Source organism: Zootoca vivipara, chromosome 14 (assembly GCF_963506605.1).
Source record: "Zootoca vivipara chromosome 14, rZooViv1.1, whole genome shotgun sequence".
NCBI classification, from domain to species: Eukaryota; Metazoa; Chordata; class Lepidosauria; order Squamata; family Lacertidae; genus Zootoca; species Zootoca vivipara.
In genome coordinates, this window is record NC_083289.1 from 38,322,778 (window position 1) to 38,337,562 (window position 14,785).

Consider the following 14,785-nt stretch of genomic DNA (forward strand, 5'->3'; position numbering starts at 1 on the left):
AACCTAGCAGTTCGAAAGCACCTCAAGTGCAAGTAGATAAATAGGGACCGCTCCGGCGGGAAGGTAAACGGCGTTTCCGTGTGCTGCTCTGGTTCGCCAGAAGCAGCTTTGTCATGCTGGCCACATGACCCGGAAGCTGTCTGCAGACAAACGCCGGCTCCCTCGGCCTATAGAGCGAGATGAGCGCCGCAACCCCAGAGTCGGACATGACTGGACCTGATGGTCAGGGGCCCCTTTACCTTTTACCTTTATGAGGAGCATTAGCCCAGCCCAGGCAAGTTAACCATTTAGCTGTTTTGTACCCGCAATGATGTTTAATGGAGGGGTGAGGAGTCCAGTGTTCTAGCAACAACCCCCCCCATTTAAAGTCACCTGCAGTGAGTTTTAACAGAGGGGTGGGGAAACCCTTTGCCCAGTGGGTCGCTAACTCCTTGGGTGAACAGTCCTCCGCTGTTAAACTCACCTGCAGCAAGTGGAAGCAGCAAGGGCATGGAAGCAGCCATGGGATGGCAGCTGGAGGGTGGAAGGGATATTTATTTACATACCACATGCAAACTGTTAACCTAAATACAGATGGATAATAGGCTGTCTTTGAGACACTGGCATGGTAATAATAGGTCCTCTTGAAAATGCATGATCGCAGCATGCGAGTCTTTATTAAGATGGCCTTCCCTTGCAATTATGAAGAGCTTCTCGGAGACAAGCTGTGAACTAACATTTTTCTCCCCAAAGTACCAAAGGACTGGGAGGTAGAGGCACATTTGTCATTTGCAGTAAAGTGGGCATCGTTATTCCTGGAGCCAAGGCCCGAGAGTGATGAATGTACAAGAGCGGAAGGCAGTAATCGTGGACTGATGATCCTCTTCTGGAGGCAGCCAAAGCACCGAGCAAAACATTTGCGGTGGGTTTTAACTCTCTAAGTCAATTGCAAATGAATATCAGTCAAAGAGAGCGCACACATCAAAGGCTCATGCCGCTCACTTGCCTTCATCTGTATTCAATATGGGTCTCATGATTACAGAATAAAAGACTGTAGTGCTGGATCCATGTTTCATTTGAGGCAAGCTTACAATGGTTGCAATCAGGGCCGTCTTAAGCATATCGGGCACCCTGGCGCTGTGGTGCGAAGATCGATCCGGCACCCCCCGCCCCGTTTCCCACCGCAGTTGTCTGGCGGGCGCAGCACTGCTGCAGCAGGCGCAGCCGCGCGGCGCCCCCTGGTGGCCTGGCGCGCTGCGCCACCCAGCCTTGCCTTAGAGCCGGCCCTGGTTGCAATGGTTTCTGCTGCATGGCAGCAGAAAAGGGAATCACCAGTAGAAGACCATTTTCCTTGTGGTTTCATATGTAAAGGTACCCCTGACCGTTAAGTCTAGTCACGAATGACTCTGGGGTTGCAGCGTTCATCTCGCTCTATGGTATACTAGGAGGCTATAAGATGTCAGGCATATTAACAACAGAAAGCATAAAGGAGACAGGCAGCCTGTTCATTCAACCAAGATGCTGACCTGAGATGGCAACTCCTGATCTATATAAATATGAATTCCAGGGCATTGCAAATGTATGATTATCATATCCCCCGAATCCAGCAGCAATTGAGACACAGAGTCAGAGGCTCCAAAGGCATCAGTTAAGGACGCGGATAAATTTCAGGCAGCTGCTGAGGGTCATTAAAGAACAGGCACCCCCAAACTGCGGCCCTCCAGATGTTTTGGCCTACAACTCCCATGATCCCTAGGTAACAGGACCAGTGGTCAGGGAAGATGGGAATTGTAGTCCAAAACATCTGGAAGGCTGAAGTTTGGGGATACCTGATTAAAGAACCTTTTCATGAGGGTGAAAGAGGAGAGCGCAAAATTAATTCTGTATCCAGGGCAGCTGTTTATCAGCTCCATCTGGTACGCAGGCTGAGACCTTATCTGCCCGCAGACTGTCTCGCCAGAGTGGTGCATGCTCTAGTTATCTTTTGCTTGGACTACTGCAATGCGCTCTATGTGGGGCTACCTTTGAAGGTGACCCGGAAACTACCACTAATTGAAATATCTACATTGGCTCCCAGTACGTTTCCGAGCACAATTCAAAGTGTTGGTGCTGACCTTTAAAGCCCTAAATGGCCTCGGTCCAGTATACCTGAAGGAGCGTCTCCACCTCCATTGCTCTGCCCAGACACTGAGGTCCAGTGCTGAGGGCCTTCTGGCGGTTCCCTCACTGCGAGAAGCCAAGTTACAGGGAACCAGGCAGAGGGCCTTCTCAGTAGTGGCACCCGCCCTGTGGAACGCCCTCCCACCAGATGTCAAAAAGAAAAATAACTACCAGACTTTTAGAGGACATCTGAAGGCAGCCCTGTTTAGGGAGGTTTTAATGTTTAATTGATTATTTTATTTTATTTTTCTGTTGGAAGCCGCCCAGAGTGGCTGGGGAAACCCAGCCAGATGGGCAGGGTATAAATAATAAATTATTATTACTATTAAAATATGGTCTGAAGCTCAACATCAAAAAAAACAAAATCATGGCCACTGGGCCCGTCACCTCCTGGCAAATAGAAGGGGAAGAAATAGAGGCAGTGAGAGATTTTACCTTGGGTTCCATGATCAATGCAGATGGTGACAGCAGTCACGAAATTAAAAGACACCTGCTTCTTGGGAGAAAAGCAATGACAAACCTAGACAGCATCTTAAAAAGCAGAGACATCACCTTGCTGACAAAGGTCCGTATAGTTAAAGCTATGGTTTTCCCAGTAGTGATGTACGGTATGGAAGTGAGAGCTGGACCATAAAGAAGGCTGATCGCCGAAGAATTGATGCTTTTGAATTATGGTGCTGGAGGAGACTCTTGAGAGTCCCACGGACTGCAAGAAGATCAAACCTATCCATTCTGAAGGAAATCAGCCCCGAGTGCTCACTGGAAGGACAGATCGTGAAGCTGAGGCTCCAATACTTTGGCCACCTCATGAGAAGAGCAGACTCCCTGGGAAAGACCCTGATGTTGGGAAAGATGGAGGGCACAAGGAGAAGGGGACGACAGAGGACGAGATGGTTGGACAGTGTTCTCGAAGCTACGAACATGAGTCTGACCAAACTGCGGGAGGCAGTGGAAGACAGGAGTGCCTGGCGTGCTATGGTCCATGGGGTCACGAAGTGTCAGACACGACTAAACGACTAAACAACAATGAGGATCATTGGACTGCAGCAACTGAAAATGGCTTGCAGGAGCTCCCAGAGGAACCTTCTAGACTACCAGAGTCAGAACCTAGACCAAGGAGTCATTAAGGGGACCGAAAGAACAGAAACAAGCAGCTCCAGATCTGAAGTAGAGGTGGGAAATAATCAGATGCTAGTCTGATCTGCTGCTGCTGTAAGCTGGGAATACCGCAGTACTGAATAAGAGTCCTGGAATCACAGAACTGTAGAAGTGGAAGAGACTCCTCTGCAATGCAGGAATTGCATCCTTATTGGCTCCCACTCCCCACCTCTTCAAACCTGCACATCCTGCTTCCCAAGCATGCAGGTGTGTTCCTCCCTCTTGACAGTGGACTTGGAAGACACTGAAGCAGGTGAGGTAATAGTCAGCCTTGAGATGGACATTGGCAATGGTGCAGATGCAAGTGGATTCATTGGGTCTGAGTAGGACCAATCCAGGGACCTGGCACAACCACAGTTCAGGGTCCTGGGGGCTAAAGCTGGCAGAAGAGGAACTGCTCTAGGCAGCACAGGGCCAGTTCACTTTCCAGCATGACATCCAGCTTCATGCAGATCTTCTTTCCTTTGACAAAATGAAAAGTACAGGTAATACAGTGCCCTCTTGACTAGCATGAACTCCTCTTGGCTGCTCTTGTAATGGAGGGGACGTGTGTTGAGTTTAGCTTCCACCCATCCACAGATGGTTCTATCAGCATCTTGGCAATTAATATTTCTTTTGCCTGTTGAAGCAAATGTGAGGCTCTGTGTTGGATCCTGTATGAGTTAAAATCATATTTTTGAAGAAAACCTGTGGAGTAATGGACCATAGTTTGGGAGCCCCTGACCCACCTCTTATGTTGGTTTAAGTAATGAAATTGACATAAAAGGTGGGAAAGGACTTAAGAAGTACCTGCTGGATCAGGCCAATGGACCATCTCAGCCAGCTTCATGTTCTCACAGTGACTAACCAGAAGTCTCCTGGAAACCTGAAAGGAGGACCTGAGTGCCACAGCACTCTCCACCCTCACAATGCCCAGCAGCTGGCATTCAGAGGCATACTGCCTCCAACAGGGAGAATATAGTCATTTTGACTAGTAGTCATTAATACTCATATCCTCCATGAATTTGTCTAATCCTCTTTTAAAGCCATCTAAGCTGGTGGCCATCATTACTTTTAATGGCAGAATTATAAACACGTTTTTGGATGCTTGCAATTCTGGGATGGAACGAGATGAAAACTTGATTTGTTAAAAGGAAAGTTTTGTGTTTCTTTCCACGGGGAAAATGTGAACAATATAGAATACTTTCTCTTCATAAGAGAAAGGTAAGATAGCTTCCTGATATCCCTCAGGAACAAATTCTTGTAACAAAACTTCAGAACATTAAATTACTCTTTGACTGACATTTGTTGTGGAGAGAATATCTTCAGTGTTTCTTATGTTTTTGGCTAAGGATAAGATTTTCATAGCAATATAGCTACTTGAGTGGAATTGAAGTATCTGTGACTGCTGTTCAGCAAGATTACTGTCCTCATTCTTTCATTATATCATTGGGCTGTAAAATGTGTCGGCCAAAAAAGTCAGAATTGGTTTTCACATGCAAGAATCTGCTAAATAAACAAATTAGGATTAAACTGGCATATTTGGCACTAGTGTAATGGATTGCCCTCTCTGCTACAAAAGAAAGGCTCCATCCGCATTGGCATTCTGCCGGTTCTTGAATACGCAACTGCTTAGGTAAGCATTCCCCTGAACTTGAACTTGTGTGCAGAAATGCACACATTAAGGTAAAGCAAACATGTAAATGCACATACTAATGAAAACAATAGGAAACATATATGTATATTTGCCAAACTATATACAAGAATGTGGTTATTACAATGAATTTGCACTGCAGTGCCGAAGAATTTTCATTAAATAAAAAATAAATAAATAATCACAAATTGCTCCAGAAATGTGGATAACTTAATTTAAGATAGGGGAAATTGGAAGAAAACCAAAAAGTGACAGATTCATCCATCTTTGCTCAAAGATATCTCTCTAGCCTCCATCTAAACAAACAGAGGCTTGTTCAAGGGCAACATTCCAGCGAGGCAAAAACACTCAGGATGTGAAGCAGGACCAGTGAGATGTTTGGCCTGAGGAGAGTTTTGCAGGATAGATAAAGATGCATTCAGCCCCCAGGCCTGAGAAGAGCCCTGCTGGATCAGGCCATTGGCCCATCTAGTCCAGCATCCTGTTCTCACAGTGGCCAGCCAGATGCCTCTGGGTAACAAGCAAGCGGGACCCAGGACACTGATTTCTAGTCAGTGATACTCAGAAGCATTACTGTCTCCATCCTTGGAGGAAGAGCGTACCGTGTTTTTCCGTGTATAAGATGCCCCATGTATAAGACGGCCCCTATTTTGGGGGACTAAATTTAAAGAAAATAAGGGGAGATAAAATTGTTGAGCTTTTTTAAGGGGGAGTTGCATACGCGGCACCACCCCAGCAGGACCGTTGCTGGGGGTTGGCATAGTGGGCAGCCGCTCCCCTCCCAAGCCACTGCGGGCGGGAAGCACAGGCCGCCAACCCGCTGGCTGGCGGATGCACAGTTCCCCCCACTCCACTGCGGGAAACACTCCCTAGAGCAGTGTTTCTCAACCTTTTTTGGGCCAAGGCACACTTGTTCCATGAAAAAAATCACGAGGCACACCACCATTAAAAAAGTTAAATTTTTTTAACTCTGTGCTGCCCTATATTGACTATATAATTATGACTGTAAGAAACACTTGCCAATTGCTGTGTTGGTTGCAATCTCCTGTAATAAGGCTTCACAAGCCGCTGATTTCTCTGCCAGCACAATCCTTTGCTCAGCAAGTTTCAGGTTGAGCTCATCCAGCCAGCTTCTTTAAGTTTGTCTAAAACCACCCTCCCGTGGTGGTGGCTGTTGAGAGCTGCGCTCGCTCCGCGTCGTGACCCGGCCGGCTTCCTTTCTGGCGGGTCAGTGTTTTATATTGGCGGCCGCCAGGCATGTGACAATGCAAATCGCCCTTCTCGTCGCCGCACGTCGCGGCACACCAGCCAGCGTCTCGCGGCACACTAGTGTGCCATGGAACAGCGGTTGAGAAACGCTGCCCTAGAGCACGTGCCTCCCACAGTGTCATGGGGGGGAGTTGCATGCCCGCCAACCAACTGGCTGGTGGGGCGCAGCTTCCCCTCCCCCATGCCACTATCCGTGTATGGGACGACCCCAGTTTTTTGACATGATATTTGAGTCAAAAAACCTCATCTAATACAGGGGGAAATACGGTATCTATCATGGCTGGTAGCTCTTGATACCCTACAGGGATTTGTCTAATCCAGGCATCCCCAAACTGCGGCCCTCCAGGTGTTTTGGACTACAATTCCCATCTTCCCTGACCATTGGTCCTGTTAGCTAGGGATCATGGGAGTTGTAGGCCAGAACATCTGGAGGGCCGCAGTTTGGGGATGCCTGGTCTAATCCTCAATTGCAGCCATCCAAGTTGGTGGATGGATCAATGCACTGTATGGACCAATGCACTGTATGAAGAAGTACTTCCTGGATTTTCCACTCTTCAGTTCCAATGGATGCCTGTGAGTTCTAGTATTATGAGAATGGGAGAAAAATGCATCTCCACATTTGCCACAATTCTATGCACTTCTATGCTTGCCAAATACTTAATCAGGGTATGTTAGAAGCATCTCACTGCCTAAAGTGAAATGGGGAGGTGCCACCCTGCAGTGCCTCCCTTGCTGAAGTGCCTGCATGTGTGAAGCAGCTAGGACAATGGTGGGTTCTGTCAAGATCTTGCCTGCCTCATGGTTTGCTGGCCCTGGTGGCATGTGAAGGAGAGAATGAATGAGCGAGGGACGGAAGAAAGCAAATGGAAGTTGGCAGGGGGGAAGAAGAAAAGAGAAGACTGGGGGAGGGAATCTGTGTAACCATAGGAAAGTCATCCACAAGAAGCAGTTAGCAGATACACACTTATTTCATGCAGAGATTCATTTAACACCCTTGGGAAGCCCCAGCCCTAGTGATGAACTGCACAAAAAGTGCTTCTGTGTAATGTTTCAACAGATTAGTGCTATCAAAAGGCTTCACTGCCAAGGAATAAGAATTGTCAGGTTTATTCTGAAGAAGTGTGCATGCACACGAAAGTTCATATCTATGACAAACTTAGTTGGTCTCTAAGGTGCTACTGGAAGGATTTTTTTATTTTGTTTTGACTGCGTCAGACCAACACGGGTACCTACCTGTTTTAGCTCATATTAGTGTCATGAGTTTGGTGTGTGTGTGTGTGTGTGTTAGGCTGCATGCCTGAGTCCCTGTTAATCTTGCCAGATAGAATGCATCTCTGTATGGTAAAGGTAAAGGTACCCCTGACCATTAGGTCCAGTCGTAGACGACTCTGGGGTTGCGGCGCTTGACATGACAAAGCCCCTTCTGGCGAACCAGAGCAGTGCTATTATATTATATTATATTATATTATGTATCCTATATAATAATGTCCATGTTGTCCCTGCGTCCAGATGTCCCGCGCAGATGTCACTGCGCATGTGCCCCAGGGATACAGGGATTGGACAGCAGAGACTGCGCGCGCGCACTCTCCCCCCACTCTGCCTCCTCCAACCGCCGCTCCCGCCGGGGTGGAGGCCGGCGAAGGCCTCCTCACAACCCTCCCTGGCCGTGAGGAGCGGCGGTTGGAGGAGGCGGGGGGGGGGGGAGAGTGTGTGCGTCCTTCCTGTCGGCGGCTGGGGGAGAGGAAGGAAGGAGGAGAAAGCGCCGCTTTCTCCTCCTCCGTTCCTGTCCCCCTGCCGCCGACAGCAAGGACGGGTCCCAGGGTTCGGAGAAGCGCTGCGCAAGCGCTTCTCCGAACCCTGGGATATCTGCTTCCTGTCGGCGGCTGCGGGAGAGGAACGGAGAAGGAAAAAGCAGCGCTTTCTCCTCCTCCGTTCCTGTCCCCCTGCCGCCGACAGCAAGGACAGGTCCCAGGGTTCGGAGAAGCGCTGCGCAAGCGCTTCTCCGAACCCTGGGATATCTGCTTCCTGTCGGCGGCTGCGGGAGAGGAACGGAGAAGGAGAAAGCAGCGCTTTCTCCTCCTCCGTTCCTGTCCCCCTGCCGCCGACAGCAAGGACGGGTCCCAGGGTTCGGAGAAGCGCTGCGCAAGCGCTTCTCCGAACCCTGGGATATCTGCTTCCTGTCGGCGGCTGCGGGAGAGGAACGGAGAAGGAAAAAGCAGCGCTTTCTCCTCCTCCGTTCCTGTCCCCCTGCCGCCGACAGCAAGGACAGGTCCCAGGGTTCGGAGAAGCGCTGCGCAAGCGCTTCTCCGAACCCCAGGATTCTAGCGCCCGTTATTGAACGGGCTGAAAACCACTAGTAGTATATATTATCCTATATAATAATATGCAAGTGTCCCTGCGTCCAGTCCCTGTGTCCCGTGTGTCCCTGGGGTACTGCGCATGTACCCCAGAGACACAGGGATTGGACGGAGAGACAGAACGCGCACACGCACGCGCTCTCTCCCCCCCCCCACCTACCGTTTCCCTGGCCGCCAACTGCTGCTCCAAGCGAGGAAGTTCCTTCCAAGGGGCGCCTTGAAGGAGCGGGCGGGAGAGAAGAAGCACGTCTTTTGCCAACAGTACAATTCTCTGTCCGCTTACACAGCAGTAAACCCCGCTGTCCCTATAGGATTGCTTCTCCCTCCCTCCACCCGACAGAGCCGGCATTTGGCTCTGTCAGGTGGGGGCAGGGAGAAGCAGAGGATCGGATTGCTTCTCCCTCCCCCCCCAACCGACAGAGCCGGCAACCCCGGGATGTTCTAGCGCCGGCATCCTCAGTCTGCCGATGTGAACAAGAGGGGAAGAGTGAGAGCTGTGGAATGCCATCCTGCAATGTTGAAATTGCCATTGTAATTTCCACTCCCTTCTCCGTTGCCTCGCTCGCTTTCTCACCTCCTTGAACCTCCCCCGCCCTGTCCTTCTTTCTTCCTCCCCCCCCCTTTTCAGCGATCCTATTTTCCTCTCCCCCCCCCTGCACTCTGGGGTCTGATTAAACGAGAAGGAAGTTTGGGAGTGGAGGCTGCGAAGCTCTCCCTTTAAGAGGCAGCCTGCAACCACAAATTGTTGAAATTGTCATTGCAGGCTGCCTCTTAAAGGGAGAGCTTCACTCCCACACTTCCTTCTCATTTAATCAGACACCGGAGCACGGGTGAGCGAGGCAACCGAGCAGGGAGGGGACGTTTGAGGAAACCCTTCTTGGAGTGGTTTAAAGCCACAGCGTCCCCTGGTAAAAGGCTGAGATTTCTTCACCAGCCCTGTTTACTTGCTACAGCCTTTCGCCTTCTTCCCCCAGTGTCCTGCCAGGTTGGCCCCTGATCCTGTTATGGCACTTAGGTCTTTTATTGGGCAGATGATGAGACAACTTTATAGGGACAGGAAAAGGCTGGATCTTCCTGAAACTTTTTCTTTCTTTCTTGGCTTTCACGGGGTGGGTGGGGAGGATGAAAGGGTGTCGTTTCCTCCCTGTCACACAGCCTTTCACGCGATCGTGGAGAGTGACGCTGCCCCGTCAAGAAGGGGGACGCAGCTGGCCCCCCTCTTTCCCTCATCCCCCCCGCCAATATTTCATATTGTGTCTTCCGGGGGAGGGTCCCACACGATATATCTGCGCTTTTGGGCTTAGTCACAGGTGCATCGGTGATAGCAGCACTCCCGGGTGAGGGCAGGGCGCCGACTCTCTTCTCCTAGAATGTGAGAATTGGTGTTTTCTAGGCAGTGCCATCTGAAGTATTCTTATTCTTCCCCTGTGCACCATCAGTTCACTAAAGCATGAGACTCATTAATCTCAGGGAGTCAAGGATTCGAGCCCCACGTTGGCCAAAAAGAATCCTGCATTGCAGGGGGTTGGACTAGATGACCCTGGGAGTCCCTCCCAGCTCTATGATTCTATCCATGTATTCTGAATTAAGTGATCAGGCATTGCTAATGTAATCGTCTAACTGCAGTCACTGAACCCTCCTGTCCAAACTGTTCTAAGGCTGCACCTCCGCTGCCCTTAGTACACAAGTTAAACATTATGTCTTATCATTAAAAGCATTTCTTTCTAGAGAGAGAGAGAGGGAAAGCCGCAGCCCCGCTGCTCCTCTCACATATCTTCTAGCGCCCGTTATTGAACGGGCTGAAATACACTAGTCCTATATAATAATGTCCATGTTGTCCCTGCGTCCAGATGTCCCGTGTGTCCCTGGGTCACTGCGCATGTGCCCCAGGGATACAGGGATTGGACAGCAGAGACTGCGCGCGCGCACTCTCCCCCCACTCTGCCTCCTCCAACCGCCGCTCCCGCCGGAGCGGTGGTTGGAGGAGGCGGGGGGGGGGGGGAGAGTGCGCGCGTCCTTCCTGTCGGCGGCTGGGGGAGAGGAAGGAAGGAGGAGAAAGCGCCGCTTTCTCCTCCTCCGTTCCTGTCCCCCTGCCGCCGACAGCAAGGACGGGTCCCAGGGTTCGGAGAAGCGCTGCGCAAGCGCTTCTCCGAACCCTGGGATGTCTGCTTCCTGTCGGCGGCTGCGGGAGAGGAACGGAGAAGGAGAAAGCAGCGCTTTCTCCTCCTCCGTTCCTGTCCCCCTGCCGCCGACAGCAAGGACGGGTCCCAGGGTTCGGAGAAGCGCTGCGCAAGCGCTTCTCCGAACCCTGGGATGTCTGCTTCCTGTCGGCAGCTGCGGGAGAGGAACGGAGAAGGAGAAAGCAGCGCTTTCTCCTCCTCCGTTCCTGTCCCCCTGCCGCCGACAGCAATGACAGGTCCCAGGGTTCGGAGAAGCGCTGCGCAAGCGCTTCTCCGAACCCTGGGATGTCTTCTTCCTGTCGGCGGCTGCGGGAGAGGAACGGAGGAGGAGAAAGCAGCGCTTTCTCCTCCTCCGTTCCTGTCCCCCTGCCGCCGACAGCAAGGACGGGTCCCAGGGTTCGGAGAAGCGCTGCGCAAGCGCTTCTCCGAACCCTGGGATGTCTGCTTCCTGTCGGCGGCTGCGGGAGAGGAACGGAGAAGGAGAAAGCAGCGCTTTCTCCTCCTCCGTTCCTGTCCCCCTGCCGCCGACAGCAAGGACGGGTCCCAGGGTTCGGAGAAGCGCTGCGCAAGCGCTTCTCCGAACCCTGGGATATCTGCTTCCTGTCGGCGGCTGCGGGAGAGGAACGGAGAAGGAAAAAGCAGCGCTTTCTCCTCCTCCGTTCCTGTCCCCCTGCCGCCGACAGCAAGGACAGGTCCCAGGGTTCGGAGAAGCGCTGCGCAAGCGCTTCTCCGAACCCCAGGATTCTAGCGCCCGTTATTGAACGGGCTGAAAACCACTAGTTAATATAATAATAATATTCACTAATATGTGTATTTGAATGCCTGCTTTGCCCTAAAATATGTGCATTTTGGTATGCAGTTTTTGGTTGGATAATTTCATTGCAAAATTGGGAGAAGTGCAGGTTTCAAACAACAGCTGCATTTTGGGTCACATATTTTTCTTTTGTTTGGTGCAGTGCAAACCAGGCAGGTTCACATTTAAATGTGAACCGGACCAAATTTCTCCCCTATCTCTACTGAGAACCATTTTGTGAAGTTTAGAGAAGTGTGTGTAGTCCAAGGGATAGCTGGGTTCTGATCTGCATATTCATTCAGGATGTGCAATTTGTGTTGGTTCTCCGAAATGCAAACATCCCTATGGACGGGTGTTTTCCTGACAAATTCTTCACCATCTGCTTGGTGAAGAAAAAGCAGTAGGATTCACATTAAAATGCACCATTGTTTCAAAGTTGTGTTTATTAAATCGTTCAGCTCAGCAGCTAGAATTCTAGATCTGCAACCAGCCATTTAACATTCAAGAGAATCCCCAATATGCAGCTAAGTTTCTTAATAGGCATCATCACTCAAACTCTTTGGAGATTATTCTGCTAACTCAGAATTATATTTTATCTGCACTCCAGTGCTATTTGTATGTTGCTTGGTTCTTACAAGAGCTCGTAAAAGTATTTAAGGAAGGCTAGAGGATGCATTAAATAAAATGAATGCAACATCACAGAAATGCAGAAGATGAAAATGTGTTCTCTGGTAATCAATTACATGAAAAGAACTTTGTTTCTGTCTTCCGTGTGTGTGTGTGTGTGTGTGACTCTCTTTCACCATCAAGTTGTTGTTGGGGTGCTGGGCTAATGTCTGAATCTGGCATAGACAACCTTGGCTCTCCAGATGTTTTGGAACTACAATTCCCATGATCCCTGACCACTGGCCCTGTTAGCTAGGGATCATGGGAGTTGTAGTTCCAAAACATCTGGAGAGCCAAGGTTGCCTATGCCTGGTCTGAATAATCAATTGCATGAAATCCCATTTCCCTGCCTTAAAAACAAAAACCCTTTTGGTACATTTTTCTTTTAAGTGTGGAAACTGTAGGAAAGAAAAGTTGGGCAACACACCAGGAGTAATGTCCTAATGGCAAGAGCTGTTTGATGGTGGAGAAGATTGCTTTGTGATGTGGTGGGCTCTCCTTCATGGAAGGTATTTAAGCAGAGACCAGGCAACCATCTGTCAGGGATGCCCTGGAAGAGCAGGACGTCAAACTAGATTATCTCCAAGAGTCCCTTCTATCCCTCAAATCCCTTGATCCCTTGAAGAAGGAACAATTGCTCCTTCTTCGTGGGCTGAATCCTTGGCCCTGTTTTCATTATGGTGGTCAATGAATGATGGGCTGGTATGATGGGGAAGGAGCAGATACCATTTCAATTCCCCACAATGCCTTGAAGTGATGCCTGGTGACACCACATCAGAGACAGTGGGCTGCAGCCAATGTTCTCTCTCTAGCTAGCGCAAGGGCTCTTGAGCAACAGTGGAGTCACTTGCCACAGTTGTGCTGGCAGAAACTCATTGCACAACAATTTCCCCACACAGTTTCAAACATGATCCAGAAGCATGGTCAGGAAATGGCCCAAGGTCAACATCAAAGGGAGGTCAGCAAAGGACAATAGGGGAAAGAACTCTCTCAAGAACAAGAAGCCAAAAAACCGTGTTGCTTCCCACCACGGGGAGACCCTATATACTCTAGCCTCCTGGCCATGATTGCTGGTGGTAAAACGGTTCCAGGGATTGCTTATTCATGAGAAGCATGATGACTCTGGGTCTGTAGATGCATACTATGTCATCACTCTTCAGCCTGGACCTGAACCTTTTGGAGCTGGCCTTCTGAATGGCTGCTGGTGGTTCCAACTCGTCCTCTGATAGCTTCAGGAGGTTCTCCAGCAAGTCCCAACCCAGAGGGCTTTCAGCACTGGTTACAAGGGACACTTTCTGCTCACCGACGTCCTCAACCTATAGGGTCCCTGGTTACTCCTAGGAGGAAGGACTCTGTGTCTGGTACCAGGCAGGACAGACCGCAAGAAGTCAGAACCAAAGAATGACCACAGAGACAAGACAGTACCAGAGCCCATGTTGCCCAAGCCCTTCCTGGAAGCCTTTACTACCCAGAAGGGTGCAGTTGTCAACTTGGGTAGGTGGAGTCAGTGCAGTGCTGGAAGGTTCTTCAGAGAGAAAGGTTCTTCAGAGAGAAGGTTCTTCAGAGAGAACCGCTGCAGTTCAGCGGTTTACCACTTGGGGCAGCCACACAAACAGGTTTAGCTATGACTGGCCCTACTTTGTCCACTATTGGAGCCCTTGAACTTCTAAAGCAGCAGAAGTGTGGCGATGCTCCTTGCTAGCTTCCCCACCTACCAGAGCTTCATCGATGCCAAGCCCAGCTCCTCCACATGGAAAAGTTCCTTTTGATTATGCAAGCCTTGACATGCTTTCTCCTTGTGAGTCACCGTTTTGTTTTAGGCTGCCTCCTTCTGATGATGCGCTGGCATAACTTTGAAAGAGCTGCGACTGTTGTAGGGATTAACCTATGGAGCAAAACTAGTGGATTTTAGCCCGTTTAAAAACGGGCGCTAGAGGAAGCGGCCTGCCGGGACTGGCTTGGCGGTGGCGGGTCTTCCCGCCACCACCAAGCCAGTTCGCAGCGGGGGCTTTTCGCCGTTTGCCTTCCCCTGAGGGGGAGGCAAACGGCGAAAAACCCCGCCGCGCCGCAATTCGGCTCCGGGACTGGCTTGGCGGTGGCGGGTCTTCCCGCCACCGCCAAGCCAGTCCGCAGCGGGGGCTTTTCGCCGTTTGCCTTCCCCTGGGGGAGGCAAACGGCGAAAAACCTCGCCGCGCCGCAATTCGGCTCCGGGACTGGCTTGGCGGTGGCGGGTCTTCCCGCCACCGCCAAGCCAGTCCGCAGTGGGGGTTTTTCGCCGTTTGCCTTCCCCTGGGGGAGGCAAACGGCGAAAAACCCCGCCGCGCCGCAAATCGGCTCCGGGACTGGCTTGGCGGTGGCGGGTCTTCCCGCCACCGCCAAGCCAGTCCGCAGCGGGGGGTTTTCGCCGTTTGCCTTCCCCTGGGGGAGGCAAACAGCGAAAAACCCCGCCGCGCCGCAATTCGGCTCCGGGACTGGCTTGGCGGTGGCGGGATGTTTCCGCCACCGCCAAGCCAGTCCGCAGCGGGGGCTTTTCGCCGTTTGCCTTCCCCTGGGGGAGGCAAACGGCGAAAAACCCCGCCGCGCCGCAATT